The sequence below is a fragment of the Magnolia sinica genome, chromosome 5 (assembly GCF_029962835.1).
Source record: "Magnolia sinica isolate HGM2019 chromosome 5, MsV1, whole genome shotgun sequence".
Taxonomy (NCBI): Eukaryota; Viridiplantae; Streptophyta; class Magnoliopsida; order Magnoliales; family Magnoliaceae; genus Magnolia; species Magnolia sinica.
In genome coordinates, this window is record NC_080577.1 from 20,803,352 (window position 1) to 20,817,102 (window position 13,751).

Sequence of the window (13,751 nt, forward strand, 5' to 3'; positions counted from 1 at the left end):
ACAACCGTTGAGAGTGGATATCCACCCATTGAAACATTCATGTTTGTTTATAGAACCCGTTGAGATGTGGTTCAGACATCCAACCCATCAAATATGTGTGTCCCAATTGGATGAGGTGTCATACGAAGTTTAAGCTGTATCCAAAACTCAGGTGGGCCTCAGAAAATGCTTCTAGATGTTTTAGGCATTATTTCACATGGTTTTCAATGGTGTGACCCACTTTAGCTCTAGATACAATTGAATTTTGAGATATCCCATAACATAGTAACGACTCACCAAATGCACGGTGGGATGTCTGATATAGATCATGGTGGGCCCACACAGCTCCACCTCATAAGAAGCTCCCATAAGCCCGACCTTGTATCACCGTTTCCTTGCATGAAATACACAGATTTACATCACGTAATTTTACTCTTATATAAAATTGTTTTGTTTTTTTTAAATAATAAAATTTCACGTGTAAAATTCCATTTATATTTGAAAAAGAGAGATGCGAGAGATTGAGAGTCTTCACACGCGGAAAGCGACAAACTGATGGAAAATGTATTCCATGATGCTGCAACACCAAGGAAACGGACGCGGATTTTCTGCGAAAGCCTTTATCAGGAAACGCTTGTTACGGGAAGATAAGTGTGATCAAATCGTGATGTTTTCGAAAAATCCACTCCGTCCATCCGTTTTTCTAAATCATGTTGTCATTTGGGTCACAAAAATGAGGCAGATTCAAAACTTGTAGCTCGCACAACAGAAAACAGAAGGTAGGGAAATACCTAAGGGCCCGTTTGGCCGGTCGGATTGGAAGGGCTTGGATGGTATTGGAAGGGATTGAAAGTCAAATCCTGGGAATGGCTGGCATGCAGTCGGTGATCTGATCCTAATCCCATGGATCTTAAGAAAATCCACTGATAACATCAGCATTACCTTTAAATCCCATCCAATCCAACCTAATCCTTTCAAATTTGCCTGGGACGTGTTTGGTTTGAGGGATTGGAAGGGATGAGAAGGTTTAATCCCAGGATTAGCCGGGCGCGCCAAACAGGTTGGATTTAGCAATCCAGGGATATAGCAATCCCATGGATCTCCAGACAATCCACTGACAACACCATCATTGCCTAGAAATCCATGCCATCCACCCTAATGCCATTCAATCCATCCCAATCCACCCGGCCAAACGGGCCCTAAAGTTGTAACCTCCCTGGAATCCACTGTGATGTTTATATCCCATCCATACCGTTCATAAGATCATTCCTATTGAGATGAATAGAAAACACAAAAATATCAGCTTGATCCAAAACTTCTGTATCCCCTTTAAATATTTCAACGGTGAACGTTCAATCCCCACTGTTTACTTCCATGCAGGACACTTTGAGTTTTAAATCTGGCTTATTTTTAGCCCATATCCAAACAGATGAACAGACTGGATTTCTCACAAACATCACGGTGGGCCCCACTTGATGATTCCCTCAATACGCGTCCGAAGGAAACGCGGTCTATACCGAGGGAGATTAACGAGGGACCCACCACGTTTAACGACTCTAGTTAAAAAATATCTGTTCCATGCAGCCACGTGGACAGCAGCTAGAGCCGCAATGCACCCACGTGGAGTAGGTGATCATCTTGCATATCAGGCACGTGTCAGTGGGACCATTTCTCAAGTCGATTCAGTGGGACCATCCATGCCCATTCCTCGATAACCTTCAATCGCCAGAGATGTGGGCCCACCAGAATTTCAATTTCTTTTATAGACATGATGATGACTTTTCAACCGTACACACTGCATAGTCATACATCCATCTGAACCGTCCAAATCGCTGACCTGATGTACATGAGCATGATCCAAAAATTGGATGATCCTCCTACATTTGACTTTTGCCTTGATATTACTTCTACCGACAGTTTCATTCCAACGGAATGGTAGAACAAGATTCTTATAAAAAATCCCAATTAATTAATTAGGATAAGGCGGCTTAGATAATGACGGACTGTTTTATTTTATTATCCATTTGATAGCTATCAATTGGATGGTTAGGATTTTAGAGATACGCTCCACACATAACGTGCCCCCACACATGTGCCACGTGGTGAGGATGGACCATCAGCTAAATTGGGATTGATTGTTATTTATTAATAAAATTGAATAGAAGGTGAAAATTTTAGTAGAGATGAAGTATTAGATATAGATAATTTATTAATAAATTCTTGATTTGTAATTAGTCTTGTAATTGATTAGATTTTGTATTAATTTTTTAAATTAGATTTATTTGATTTTTAGGCCTTTATCATCTCTATAAGAGTGCTTCTTTATTTTAATGAAATAAATAGAAAAATTCTCCACTTTACATGGAAGATATTATAATAGTAAATATTAATCCACAATTTAATCACTCATTTATATTGTTACTCATATATAGGGGTGCATACGGGTCAGTTTGGTTCGGTTCTGGGGTGAAACCGGAACCGAACTGTTCCTAACGATTCTAGGATATTCGAAACCGGAACCGGATCCGGACCGTTGGCACCCTAGAACCAAACCGGAACCGAACCGTTCCGGTTCGGTTCTAGATTAGTTCCACGGTTCTGGGCTTTTTATAATCCAGCCCAGTTGCATGTTTAATTTTATTATCTAGCCCATGTCCATCCATGTTGTGGTCCATTTGATAAATGGTTTAGATATTGTTTAAGGTGTGCAAAAATACATTTATGAAAATAATTAAATGATGCATTATAAACCATAAATTATGAGTCAAATATGGAAACAATCAAAGGGTTCTTGTTTCGGTTCCAGGTTCGATTTCAGGTTCGGTTCCACGGTTTGGTTCTATGGATCGAATCCACGGTTTGGTTCTACGGATCAGTTCGGTTCTACATACCTCCAAACCGAGAACCAAACCGATGTAACCGGTTCTTTGATTTTTGGAACCGGAACCGAAACTGGTGCACTCTAGAACCGGACAAAACCGGACCGTTTGGTCGGTTCCGGTCCGGTTCCACGGTTCTACCGGTTCAATGTGCACCCCTACTCATATATATAAAAATCTATTTATTTTAATTGATTTCTTTTTTAAAAAAAATCTTATTTATATATGATGCCAATAGGAATACACATAACTTGTTTATTGCAATTAACTTATGCGATAGGCTATTAAATAGTGTTTGATTGCAATGAATCTATGTCATAATCCATTACGTTGTGACGAGTTTTATGCTCTCATTACTGATAAATAAGAGTTATATCAAGATAATATTGGACATTAAACTTATGCCAAAACTTCTTATATGAATATAAATAATATAACATTTCAAATTGATAGCAAAATGATAAAAAGAAATCGTGTTACCAACTTCGATTAATTGAGATAAGGCTTCAATAGTGATGTTGATAATAGAAATATCCATTAGGTGGACCATAACTTAAGGTCCAACCAGTTGGACTTGAGACCTTTCACACATATATGTGAAAAGGTCTCAAGTCCAACGGGTTGGACCACACGTTACGGTCCACCTAGCTACTGAATAACTTTTAACTTGTTAAGTGCATGAGACATCCAACCCGTTCAACAGATTGAGCCCACCATGAGGAATTCTTTATGAAAAAATCAGTCCCATCCATTGATCAAGTAGACCACACGTGTATTGTGCTGTACATTGTTGTGGAACCAGTTGGACTTGAGACCTCATCTATGTACACCACACAAACAACCATTTTGTTCACTTATTGTTTGGTTGAACCTGTATTAATTCCAATCTTTTTGTTATCTGATTTTTGGCATTTTATTATTATTATTATTATTATTACCATCATCGGACTTTGGCAGATTGAAACCGAGTTAAAAAATTTACCCTTTTTTTGCACATATTTTATACTTTCTAAATTTTTTTTTGCTGCATGGCATTATGAGGTTTTGGGACCTTTGATTGCACTAACAAGAAGCTCCAACTCTAATGCACCTTCCATTTGATAATTAGAGGAATCTAGAAAGGGTTTACAAGCCAATTATAATTAGGGAAAATCTCAAGCTCTAAACTACCAACTTTTATAAATGGAAAAAAAAAAATTCAATATGATCTTGAAGAAAATGAAGAAAAATCTGAAGATCTTAGTTAAGACTTTAAATTATTAAAAACTTGATAATCAATCATAAGACATGTGAAACCTCAATTATGGGCCATGATCCCTATTCCATAATCTCATAGTTTAAGCCTTTAATTGTGCAAGAGAAAAAATGATCAATGGCTAACTTCTAAAAATTATCCAATGGTCCAAGTTTCCTTTTGGCTTTTAAAATCCCAAAATTTACATCAGAATTAAAATCAAGGAGTAGCATCCAATGCAATCGTTTATATATTATGTAGTTACCCAGCATTATATTCCTGTACAATTGGCACAATATATGGGATCTGGACCGTTGATCTACTGGTCCCTCCAAGGATGGACTATACTGGTACATACTATATATATATATATATATATATATATATATATATATATATAGAGAGAGAGAGAGAGAGAGAGAGAGAGAGAGAGAGAGAGGTATTGTGAGTTTGACGGTCGAGCTCTGTGGGCCCACCATGATGTGTGAGGGACATCCATCTCATTAATCAAATGCATCCTTCCATAGTGAGCAATGTGCCCAAAAATCCGGCCAATCCATGACTTAGGTTGGCCACACCACTGACAATAGTTGAGAGTGGATGCTCGCCCATTGAAGTCTTCCTGATTATGTATAGGCCCAATGAGACGTACCTTAGAAATCCAGCCCATCCATTGTGTGTCCCCCACCATTCCAAAAATCAGGCGAGCCTCACCAAGTGCTTTTAGATGTGTTAAGCATGATTTCCCATTATTTCAGATGGCATGGCTTACGTGAGTTTTAAATATGGCTGATTTTTGGCACATCCCATAAACAAGAGGGAATCTACCAAATGCACAGCTTGGATCTCCATCACACGTTATGGTGGGCCCCACAGATCTCGATCTCATTGGAAGCTCCTGTGCGGTCAACCTCCTAAGACATCTAAAAGCATTTGGTGGGTGCACCTGAGTTTTGGAATGGCCTAAAATTTTGTGTGGCCCTCATCCAAGTGGGATGTAGACAATGGATAGGCTAGATGTCTAAACCACATCTCACTGGGCTCTATATACAATATGGAAGGTTTCAATGGGCGAGCATTTACTCTTAACTGTTGTTTGTCGTGTGGCCCACCTAAATCATGAATTGGTATGATTTTTATTCCCATGGCTCAACATGGAAGGGTGCATCTGATTTATGAGATGGATTTCCATCACACATCACGGTGGGCCCCAAAGAGCTCAACCTCATGGCACCTTTTTCATATTATGACTAGAAATGTATATTAGAAAAACACCCACAAAAGAAACCATCAAATCAGTGGCTAGGATCATCTGATCATTGTGAATTTTGTGGTATGGCCTATCAAAAGGAACGGCCCAAAAGATAAACGGTCCAGGCATTGGATCCTTCTAGAAGCAAAGATGAAACGAAAGCAAGAAGATCATGTTCATTTCTTGGGTACTTAAAACCCTGATCAATAGGTAGATTGCTTTTCTACTTAGTGTTTGATAATGATGGTGATGATGATGATCATAGAAATTTGAATGGTAATGAAACAAGTTAGAGATTTGTTTAAGGAGAGGATAGGTGGATAATGATGGTGTACCCCACTTCCTCTGTGAGAGTGCAAGTTCATGAAGGGAGGCATGTGCATGAGAGATTGGTTCCATGAGGGAGTCTCTCCTTTTCATGAAGAAAGAGGAAGGAAGGTGTTTGGCGTTTCTCTAAGGTTATTTTATGGACTTTGGAATGAGTAGTACCATCTTTGCCAACTCTCTAGTGTCCACACTCTATCCATTTTTTAAAATAACTCCAAATGCAAACTTACAAAAGGTTTTACCAAAAATAATAGTATCCCCATGCACGAGTTGATGGTGGGGATCTCTGAATTATCATCCCCCTACCTCTTACACAGCCAGCCTTGCAAATTAGCTGGACCCCACTTCCCCATAGCCAGCCAACTGGGCCATGCTCCCATCCCTTGCTACTTTTAGGATCAGATCAGATCAGACTCTCTCTCTCTCTCTCTCTCTCTCTGACGCGGTTTGGCAGGGACCCTAACACCAGCTAGCTAGCTGGTGTCAAAGCTCTATGGGCCCCACCATGATGTATGTGTTTTATTCACGCCGTCCATTCATTTTTCCAGCTCATTTTAGGGCATGAGCCCAAAAATGAGGGAGATCCAAATATCAGGTGAACCACACCGCAGGAAAACGTTGTTGATTGAACTTCCGCCATTAAAACCTTCCTAAGCACACTGTAATTTTTATTTATCATCCGACATGTTGATAAGGTCACATGGACCTGGATGAAGGGGAAAATCAAAATGATCCCAAACTTCTGTGGTCCCCAAAAATTTTTCAATGGTAAATGTTCAATTCCCACTGTTTCCTGTGGTGTGGTCCATCTGAGATTTGAGTCTACCTTATTTTTGGTCTCATACGATATAATGAGCTGAAAAAATGGATGGACGGTGGGGATAAAACACATACATCATGGTGGGGCCACAAGGGCTTTTACACTAGCTAGCTGGCGGTTGTTGGTGTCACTAGCTAAACCGCCTCCATCGTTTCAAGTGTCCATTTTCACGCCCCCAGCTCAGGATCATCCCATGCGCGTACCTTCGTGGGCCAACATGGAAAGCTGGGTGGTGGATCCGAACCGTGCATCTTCTGGGATACTATTATGGACACGCCATCATCGAAAATCTCATACTGAAAAGACAATTCTGACCATTGATAAGTGCCATTGAATGTGGACGGATTAAAATCATTTACAAAGGTACTCCACAAATCAACGGTACGGTGAAACCATTTTACTCTGATTATTATGTTATGGTCCATCCAAGATAGTGAGTCCATCCAAGATAGTGATAGATGACTGGACGGTTCCGATCATTGGATAACAATTGCATATGTACTCCACAACAAAAACAACTATTCTCTTAGCATGTTCTTGGGAGACTTCACCACACCTTTCTGTGGTGACCAGTACTTCGAAACGAGTTCGCTGGCGCCAGGTTTCTACACTTCGAAACGAGTCTGCTGGCGCCAGGTTTTCACAACAGTAGCATTTTCAGTACTAGACTAATCAAAGGTTAGATCACGCGCAAGCAATTTCCATGAGAATGACATGAAATCATAATGCGGCCCACCGGCCCCCACTTCCTTTCTAGGGGCTTGATCACACCCACCCGTGTATTCATCAAGAGATACAGTATAGGTGGACCCCACTTCCATTGACCACTTTTTACAAGATAAAAACTTTGATACTCTGGCTGAGTGTGATAAATGATACACACCCACTTAAAAATTACGTACAATTTGTCTAAATATCAAATAATTAATTCAAATTAAACTGTCCAAATTATGGATCTCAATTTATATATATCATGAACCAAACTCAATATTTATTTGATTATCTGACAATTGCATTGGTAGACATTTATTAGACCGTTAAAAAAATAAAATAAAATTTAAGAATCTAATTTCAATACACAAGCTGTAATTTATCTGCAATGGGTTCCTTAATTCACTCAGTTCAGTTTAAGAAAATGCATGCCACGTGTACAATTTCCAAATGCTTCCGTATCAAGCATCATACCATGGCAGTGTATCAAACAACTCCCACTTTCTCAATCTTTTGTACTTAGTTTAATTGAAGCTTTATTTAGGCCAATCTCCACGAGAAAAGGGATATAATCTTTAATTGGGGTTGAGAAGCTTATAATATTATCACTTTGGGCTCATTTCATGATTAACAAATATTCACATACTATCGATGCATCGCAACTCTATCATACAACACTTCCTTTCCTACCAACCTTTTGCCAGTTGCTAATATCTTATCAATGCAAAAGGTGGTATACATTGTAAAAATCGCCGGGGCAAAGGAACAAAAGAAGGAGCATGGTCCACTAATTGGATGGACGAAATCGATTGACAACCAACAGTTCAGATCAATTTATGTGTGGACTGCTTAATGAGTGTATTATTTCAATTTTTTCGCCCCAGGTGGTCCTTATTGTATTTGGTCACTATTTCAATGGCTCAGATGTTTCGCATAAGTCACTAGCAAAAGAAAAAGAAAAAGATGGTGTATGTTAAAGTGCCCGTACAAAGTTGTATGTGAGCATTTCTCTTCATGATTAGAAGTGGGCCACTACTTAGATTTCAATGGCCTAATTTGGGCTCTAAGGAGTTCGACTACCCAATTGACTAATCTCTTTTCATTTATTCTCCTACTAGTTTAATGGTCAGATTGCCATGTGCATTTTGCACACTTGCTTAAATGGTGGTGATGGTTTGCCTTATAGAAGTGGTGTACATGTTAGTCAATCTAGACAGTTGATTCGTGGGCCCTGATTTGAATGGAACATATGGTAATTATCTCTATGATGGGATGTGTTAATCATTTTATATTGCAGTCGGATTGGAATGCTGATGCTTTCTTTTAATTGTCCACTAGATGGTTGCCAATCAGATGGTTGGAGTTATCCTTTAAATACGAAGTTTTGTGCTTCATCCACAGTTGCGTGGGGATCAGATTTTAACGGTCTGGATTGAAGTGTATGTAAGCCACATTTATGATGGACGACTCACCACCATTAAAGAAAATTGGAAAACCATACAAAGTAGCGTACCGTATACATTACTCATTACTTCCACAAGGATGCTCGGGCGGCGCTCTTTTGTTAGCTCAAATGTTTAACCACCTTCATAATTGAGTCAGAATTAAAAAAGAATAAAAAGCAGCTATTCACCTTCACATTACACGTGGCAAGGTGATACATCAATCAGGACCGTCCATCCATCTTCCCATGATGTGGATAGGAAAGGGTTCGAAATTCATATACACCGGAAGATCCCGTGAGATGGAAGGTCCTAATTGATGTATCCCCAGTCACGTGTATTGTGCATTGATGGCTCCATCGAATCATCTCTCCCTTTCTCTTCACTTGAAAAACAAGGGCTTTTTATTTAAATACACCAAAAGTTTCATGGGAGCACCGAAATAGTATCACTTTTTAAATATTTAGTTTGATGGGAGCACGAAATAGTACCACTTTTTAAATATTTATTTTCCGCTTGAAACACCTTTTCAATTTTCTTGAAACAAAAAGCTTTTAAATGCCTTTTCAATTTTTCATACCTGTACTTTCTTTTATTAATAATCTCCGGTTAACTCTTTTTCTAGCACTGCACTTCAATCATTTGTGCTTTTTGACTACTCTTTGATGGTCTTCTATGCTTTCTATCTACTATCTTTGACATAAATTCTTATCTCGTAAAAATAGTTTTTTTTTTTCCTTTTTATTTGTTATATTGAAATAGGCTTGCAATGAGCTTGTTTGAGAAGGAAATGAGATAAAAATATATTACAAATATTTTACTTTTAAAAGATGCATTTTTCTTTCTTTATAAGATTATGCTTAAATGATTTTTTTTTTTTGTTAAAAAATGAATTAAAAAAGAAAAAAAAAAGATATCAAGAACTCTACTTTTAGAAGATGAATTCTTCTTTATATAAGATTCTGCTAAGATGAATCTATTTGTAAAGAAACTTATATAAAGAGATGATAGATATTAAAAATTTCACTTTTCGAATATGGGTTCTTTTTTCTTCAAAAGATGAGGCTTAGATAGGTCTTTTACAATTATAAGCTAGACTTTGAGACAGTTTTGAAAGGTTAAACAGTGCCCGAATAAGATGATTTCAATCTAATTTGAAAGTTTATTGATTTATCTTTCTAACGAGCTTAAGATCACATCGATCCGACTTGTAACGAATGAATTTTGACGATTTTCATAGGATTGTGTAATGTGGTAAACGAACGCAAACACCTTCATAAACTTTGAGCCCAGTTTTGAAAGTCTCAATTGTATCCAAATGAGATTAGTTTAGTTCTATTTGAACGCTTTTTGAATTAATTTTTTTTAACAAGCCTAAGATCATCTAATTTGACTTGTAATAAGGGAGTATGATCATTTTTGTAGGATCACGTGATGTTGGAAATAAAGATAAATGTTATCATATACTTTGAGCCTAATTTTGAAATGTCAAACAATATCCAAATGAGATGATTCTAATCCCATTGAAAACTCATTGAATTATCTTTCCAACGAGCTCAAGATCACTCCAATTTGACCTTTAAAAGGGAGTTATGACCATTTTCGTAGAATTGCGTGATGTTAAAAATGAACTTCGATCCATGCAGTATTACAACCATGATCCATGTAGCGTTACAACTATTTATCCCTATTGTCGTCATTTCTCATGAGAACCAATTAGAGCAAGTTACGGGTAATTTAGATGAATCTGTGTGGTGTATTTGAAGATTTATAGAGATATACAAATAAGATTTTATGGAAATACAATCGGAATGCATCAAGCAATGCCACATCATTGTTTAAGTGGTCGATGAAGTATCAATCATGAAGAATTAGTTACATGACAGATGATAGAAGAAGAAACAGAGAAAGCCATGAAGTGTTGAGTAGTTATAGCAACCGTCAGAATATGAGAAGGATCTAGATGGTAAGATTAAAGTTATAAATAATAAAGGAATTCAGCCAAAAAAAAAAAAAGGTCTCAAACCAACCTAATCAAAACTAAACATTATCTTTCAATTATCTTTTTAATTACCAGCCAATTACATTACATAGTGTAGTCCTTTACTTCTTACCAAGTAAATTACATTTCTTAGTGTAATCCTTTACTTTCAGCTTGCCATTTATATTCCGTACTGTAAATCGTAGTGTTAATCAAGTAGCTGACAATCTTAGGTGTAATTTGAATCTACTCTTGTATGCTAGATTCAGTTCTACATCAGGAGAGGTGTTTTATAGCTGTCATTCATAGCCGATTGTAAGAAATTCTTTCTCATTTATCTTGTATTTGTATTTAAAAGTCATTTCATACGGAAGGTAAATGTGTAAACTCATCATCAAAGGACAAACCTTACTATCTGAATCTTGCTTGATCCTGTTTACACATTGAGCGAGTGGCTGAATAGGCAGCTGATCTCATCAGATATTGGTCATACACTACGTGTTTGCCTATCTTGATGCTTGAGGTCATAGTTGTTCGGTTTGGATCGAGCAGCAAATTCAATTCTGGCACATCCGCATTCTAACTGTCAAAAACTAGCACCAATAACACCATGATCCATGTAGTGTTAAAACTAAGATCCATGCATGATGGACGACCAACATCAAAAGTGGGGTCCTCGTGATGGGCAATCCACTTCAAAGTTGGGCTCCACATGATGACAGTAGATATTAAAGGTGGGCCCTACATGATGGATAACAACATTGATGGTGGACCCCACATGATCGATGACCCATATCAAGGTGGGCCCCACATAATGGATGGTCCACATCAAAGGTCGGCGCCTAATGATCAATGGACTACATCCAAGGTAAGCCCTATATGATGGGCGACCCACATCGAAAGTGGGGCCCACATGATGGATAGACCATCTCAAAGGCGGCTCCACATGATGGGTATTATATATTGAAGGTAGGCCCCACATAATAGATGACCTATTATTGAGATTCAAATATTACATATTTATCCTCTTAATTGCACTAGTTTCTTATGCATTTATGTGCTAGATTGATATACTAATGGATGTTTTGTGCATGTGTGGTAATATGGAACTCAAGGATGAAAATGTGCTTAAAATGATGAATTAAAGCTCAAAAGAGGACACAATAAAGAATTGAAGATTCCAAAGTCATGAACATAGATTTGAAGTGCTAAAGGATCAAAAAATTCAAGCGTAAAAAAATGGAGAATGAAAGATCAAGTGAAGAAATGAAGAAAAAGAAATCCTGAAAATTCAGAGACAGGAAAATAAAGTTTTGAAATTGCAAGGTCAAAAAGATAAAGTCCAAAAATTCAGAAAAACAATTCTTCGATCCAATTAAGGACAATTTCAATCCAATCGAAGATAGCTTCGATCTGATCAAGAAATTCATGAATTTTCAAGTTTAAATCAATTTAATCGATCACACCTTCAATCCCATCGATGATATATCGATTAGATTGAGCTCCCATCGACAGAAGTGGTGACTGTTTAAGTTCGTAAAATTTATGAGGTGACGGGAAAGTTGGATCTCCGAAACTATAAATTAAGTTGTTTTAAATTAGGGTTTGGGAAGAGAGAGGAGGCTTAAGCAGAGTGCATTGTGATTATTAGAAGTGTATCCCTGGATCTTTAGTTATTTATTTTTATTGTCTTTACCCTTAAATTATTCACTAGATTAAAACCCAAATAACTTGTTTAGACTTTTAGAGTAGTTCTAATTGTGTTTTCATAATCCATTTGGTTCAACCTTCGTCTCATCGAAAATATATTACTTCGCAGTCCTACACTTGGGACTGCCTAACACCTATGCTATCAACTATCCTCATGTGGGGCCCACCTTAGCATAAGTAATCTATCATGTGGGGCCCATCTTCATTATACATCACTCATCATGTGGACCGCCCATTGTGTGGGCCGTACCTTCAATGTGGGACATCCATCATGTGGGGCCCATCTTCATTATACATCACTCATCATGTGGACCGCCCGTTTTGTGGGCCGCACCTTCAATGTGGGACATCCATCATGTGGGGCCTACCTTAGAGGTGGGTCATTAATCATTAGGAGCTGACCTTTGATGTGAACCATCCATTATATGGGCCCCACCTTAATGTGGGCCATCCATCATGTGGGGCCCATCATCATTTTTATTGTCCATCATGTAGGGCCCACCTTCAATATTGACTACCATCATGTGATGCCCACCTTTGATGTGGACTATTCATCATGTAGACCCACTTTCGATGTAGGTTGTCCATCATGCATGGCTCGTGGTCATAACATTGCATGGATGTTGGTTGTAACACTACATAAATAACAGTTGTAACATTGTATGGATTGCAGTTCTAATACTACATAGATCATGGTTGTAACACTGCATGAATCGCAGTTCATTTCTAGTATCTTGCGACTCTAAAAAACCATCATAACTCTCTCGTTGCAGGTTGGATTGGGGTGATCTTAGCCTTGTTAGAAAGATAATTCGACAAGTTTTAAAATATGACTGGAATAATCTGATTTGGACATCATTTAACCTTTAAAATTGGGTGCGAAGTCCATGAAATCATTCATGTTTGTTTCCAACATCGCACAATCCCACAAAAACGGTCAATTTCTCTTATTACATGTTGAGGTTGAATCAGCACAATCTTAAGCTCGTTGAAAAGATAATTCAATTAGATTTCAAATGAAAATAAAATCATTTCATTTAAACACCATTTGAACTTTTCAAATTAGTCCAAAGTCTATATAATAGTTGCAAAAGACACATCTAAGAGTAATTTTTTTTAAAGAAAGAAGAAAACATCTTCTAAAAGTAAAGTTTTTGAAATCTCTCATTGCCTTATATCCATTTCTTCCTAAGTAGACTTATTTGCGTAGAATTTTTACAAAAAATAAAAAGAAAAAAGAAAAAAGAAGAACCCACCTTATGGAGTTCTTATTATCTCTTTTATTTTATTTTATTTTATTTATTTCTTGACAAAAGACTTATCTAAACTGAATTTTTAAAAGAAATAAGAAGAATCTATCTCTTAAAAGTATAATATTTATAATATATTTTCATAATTTCATTTCTTCTCAAATAA